Here is a 4,754-nt window from a genome sequence, read left to right as displayed (position 1 = left end):
GATGCCCCGCCCGATGTAAATCCCACAATATTCTCTACAGGGTACTTGTTTTGGTCATTTTCCAAACAACCAATGATGGCTGCACTCAGATTTTGTGCATTACAACGCTCAGTTATTTCAATTAAGCTAAAAAACTTTCACCTGTGTCAACATTCACAAAACAATGGTAAATTATTATTTGACTCTTGTCACTGTGGTCAGTGTTCTCGTCGCACATTAAGTTTACAAACGGAGGATCTACTGCTGCTTGAACTGTTTCACTGTAAAGGTAGCCTCCTACATCCTTGCTGTTTCTTGCCACAGTTTTTGCACTGCAGTGCTGTCTTTGAAAAGGAGCAGTTTGGGTAAATTTTTTCAGCGATTTCTTTGAAGACGACACCTGCTGTAAATGGCAGTTTGGCTTTTGCTAAACTGTAGGCAAGGCAAAGATCATTCTGTGCATCTTTGAGATCCCGGTTAAGAAAGTCGTTCATTGACTTTACCTGACTTCCTCTTTTGGCTTTTGCCTCCTTGATGAATCTGTCCTTCTCTACACTCGTTGCAAGCTACAGTTGACTTGAGCTGTTTCATTACTTGGCCACATCTTGCGCACTCCATAAAACAATCTGTGGGTCTTTCAAAAATGAAATATTCTCTTTCCCAAGCTGGGTTGAACAATCTTATTTCGAATTCGATGCCATGTTTTTTCCCTAGTAAGAAAAAAACGTGCACAACGTGAACTTAGATAACTCTTTGTCTGATTGGATAACAAGGCTTCTATGATTCAGTGTCATCAAGATTCTACAGTAACCATAGTTACTGTAATATTGGCGTCACTGTCAGTTTATGGGGAGAAGCAGAGGTCAAATCTGGCCTGTTCGCATCACAATTGCAATATGTACATAGATAAATCTTTTTTTCAACAGAGCCGAATAAATTGCCATGGACCTCAAAATTGTTCTTCTTCTTCTTCTTCTTCTTCTTCTTCTTATTATTTGTTTATTTAGCAGATGCCTTTATCCAAGGCGACTTACAGAGACTAGGGTGTGTGAACTATGCATCAGCTGCAGAGTAACTTACAAATACGTCTCACCCGAAAGGCGGAGCACAAGGAGGTTAAGTGACTTGCTCAGGGTCACACAATGAGTCAGTGGCTGAGGCGGTGTACACTGATGTCCATGTACAGACATGTTGCCGACCCCTGGATACTAAGCAAACACAAAATACACAGAAACAGACCTTTATTGATTTATCATAAATCACACAGTACAAAGATACACAAAAGGCATGGCCTTATTTATCTAAACCCTACACAAAAAGATGAAATCACTAAACTACAAGATGCATGACAAATTACAGGATACCAAGAAAACAAACTATTTTAAACACAAGGTGGTGGTTTTATTGCTTCATATGGTACTGCTACCTTCTGTTTCCCTCCCCCCCCCAATATTAAACATAATCTTCTGAAACCATTTTTGACATTTATCTCCCCCCTCTGCAAAATGAATGAACCACTTATTTGGTGCCATGTTTAATTACAGTAAAGTGAACATGTCTTTACTTGTCAACAAATATCTGATTTAAAGGAATTGCCTCTTTAAATGTTCAGAACTGTTGCTTGACACATTTCATACAAGTAGAAAACAGAGCTAGTCCTTTATTGATGATCCCTTTGTACAAAGCAACTCCCCCACCACCCAATGCCTGCCACATCTCACAGAAATATAATTGTACAGTAAAACATTTTCCTTCTGAAAGACATAATATTGGGAATTGTTGCTTGATTCTGCATAGCTCATGTTTGTTTTTCTACCAATTTTTGAATGATTCAACAAACTCTTCTGTTTATGCCCATGATATTGTTGTTGGCTATTGGGTTAAAATTTCTTCTCTTAGAATATACATCAGTGGCCCTAATAACAAAGGCAAGTTTCCCTTCTCTGCTTTTTCCAGGTAAACTGTACACTTTTTATTATGTCTAATTTGCAAGTCCCTGTAGTTTGTGACTTTAAACAATATACAAATCTGAAGCATTTGTGGCCTTCATAATGCTGAAGAAACTGTTTTGGCTAAGATCGTTTGTAATAGAAAAGTGTTGTTACAATTTTTAGAAAACCACTAAGCAGCATCTGTGAGACAACACATTTGTGAGAAACGATTGATTAAAATATTGACATGTGGGCCCCAAAGATTATGTTGATACTAATGTGGCCCTCCACATATTTTTAACGAGGACCGCTGGTATAGCGTGACCTGTCTAGCTTAGGTCAATTCTGGACAAATGGTTCTTTTTTTTTTTGTTCAATTGTTTTTATTTTTTTTAAAAAGCATATAACAAACACAAAATCACAAACACACAGAGAAACAAAATCAGAAATAGAACTATATATACTTCAATACACCAGAGCTTTCAGGTAAATAAGGGCTCAGAAAAAGGAAGGACAAGGATTTAGTAATGAATAGAGAGAGGATGATTATGCCATTAAGAGATTGGCGAGAGTGGTAGAGACTCCAAGCCTGAAGTGTTGCAGCACGGGCTTGATTTATACGAGCTGTGGAGTGTTCTAATTGGACAGTATCCCTAAACATACCCATCCAAATCTGTTGTGGTGCAGGGCTAGGAGTTATCCATGAGTGTAATAAAAAACTGAAAATGTATGCAGGGTAAGAATGTTCATTTTAATTGTTGATACTCTCCCCTGTAAGGAAAGTTGGAGAGTGGACGTTCTCTGCAGGTCTAAAATAATTCTTTGTTTCAGCTTAAGATAATCTCCTTTGCAGTACAACTGGTTCTTTAAAGGAGGGACAGTGTGGTGTTGCTGTATCAAAACTATGTCACGGGTGGGGTGACCAGGGGTAACCAAAAGTAAATAAATAATTTGAATAATACCAACTACGCCACCTTGAGTTCGAAAAGGGCAAGGACCTTGATGATCGAGTAGTAATAGCCTTCCCGGAACAGGTTATTTTGATCCCCGGGGGTCCAACACACACACACACACACACTATGGGAAACCCAGGTAGGTTAAAACAAATTTTTATTGTTTCTCAACAGGGGAAAAAAATGCTCTTTAAAAACCACATACAAATAGAAACAGTTATAAATGAGGGAGAACCTTAAAAAAAAATACAAACTGAGGTAATCCCCTCCTGTTGGTAAAAGTCTCTAAAAATATATATATATATATAAATAATGTTCGTGCTTAGCTGCCACACAAAAGTATTGGAAGTCCGATTAAAGTTAGTTCCCAAACCGCTCAGCTGCCCATTCGTCCCAACGCCCACTGTCCCACGTACTGAACCGCCAATGGACCTCACTGCAACGATATGCCGACCCACTGAGGAAAATGAAGATGGTGATCCCGGGAAACCTGAGAGGGGGAAGGGGGGGCAAAGAAGGAGACCGTCAGAAACGTGTACAACGGTAAGTAAAGCTTTCTCATACACTCCTGTGTTCCAGCTGGTTACTTCCCCTTAGTTTATCTCTGACTCTCGCATATATCCCTCTCTCTCTCTCTCTGGTTCTGGAACTCGACTGTTGCACCCTGGACTGGACCACTGGGCTTCGACCCCCAATGGTGGACAGATAAGTACCACCCTGGAATGGACCCCTGGACCCCGATCTCCGACGTGGAACCAGTAAGTATCACCCTGGTGGGCTTCAGGTGTACCCTGACAGAACACAGAGCCGACTGAGGGTGGATAACTAGAAGTTATGGATAAACAGATTGTACTATATCAAAGTCTCCAAAAAATTAGCAAATAATAATGAACGTCACTTCCCTTCTTCACCGGTCACAGAACTCCTGGCACCGTCTGCTCAAATCTGGACAGCCCCTGCAATGTAGCCCAGCCAAACACAAGCACGACCAGAAAAAAATAAAAAGATGTATAAAGCTCCAAAAAAAAACAAAAAAAACGTCTTTCTAAATCCCAATGAGTTTCGCAGTGTCTGGTAGCTTTAAAAAAAAACAGCCCAATATGACAGGATATGAAAAGCCGTCACAAAAAGTTGGTGCGGTACATAAACAAAAAAAGAAAATCCAAGAAATAAACAGAAAAATTGTAGCACAGTCCTGAAACAACAAAAATCCCAAAACAGCAAAACAAAGGAAGCCAAATCCGTTAATTACCCTACAGCCAGAATCCTTCTTTCAGGGTAGCCAAGACTCTCTTCCTTCTTCCTTTTCTTCCGTCTGTTTAATGATTCCAGCAACCAGTTTTCCTTCATCAGCCACAACCAGACTGCTTCCCTACACCACTTACTTCCTCCTTCCTGTCCTTCCTCTTTTATATCCCCCTGGATACTCTCAATTGCTGGACTGGGTGTGGGGCGGGACTTCCTACTAATGTAGGGAAAGTGCTCATGCAGATGGTAAAATAGTGTGCACACAAAAATAAACAGTGATTTAAATGGGCAGATTCCAAAGTGCAACAACAAAAAGCAAATACAAAAGAAAAACAAATCAGGTAAGGGTACATCGTAAATGGGAAACACAATAATAAATCATTTCAGTGCACAAAATAATAATAATTAATAAAACGTCACTTGTGACAAATACAACCTTGGTACACAAACGCTATAACCTTATGTGACTCCCTGTACAGTGTATGGTATAATACAAAATGACATGCATGGGCAAAATGTACTCCATACTATATGATATTTTAATGACCTAATTGTAGAACATTTTACTGCAGTATATTATGTGTTGCAAAGTGTAGTAATGCAGAGTCAAGCAAGGTAAATAACAGAGATGTATGGTTAATGT

General features: G+C 39.5%; 1 long non-coding RNA gene across 1 annotated transcript; it reads right to left on the bottom strand.

Annotated features, from left to right (window-relative positions):
• Window positions 1-1,203: 1,203 nt before the first annotated feature.
• LOC131721441 (uncharacterized) lies at window positions 1,204-4,249 on the bottom strand. The gene is made up of 2 exons (XR_009319921.1): window positions 4,116-4,249; window positions 1,204-3,353 (listed from the first exon to the last, which is right to left on the bottom strand). It is a non-coding gene; the product is annotated as an uncharacterized LOC131721441 (long non-coding RNA).
• Window positions 4,250-4,754: the final 505 nt, after the last annotated feature.

This window comes from Acipenser ruthenus, chromosome 3 (assembly GCF_902713425.1).
Source record: "Acipenser ruthenus chromosome 3, fAciRut3.2 maternal haplotype, whole genome shotgun sequence".
Lineage (NCBI taxonomy): Eukaryota > Metazoa > Chordata > Actinopteri > Acipenseriformes > Acipenseridae > Acipenser > Acipenser ruthenus.
Note: the sequence above shows the minus strand (reverse complement) of the source record. Positions and strands in the feature narration are given on the sequence as shown.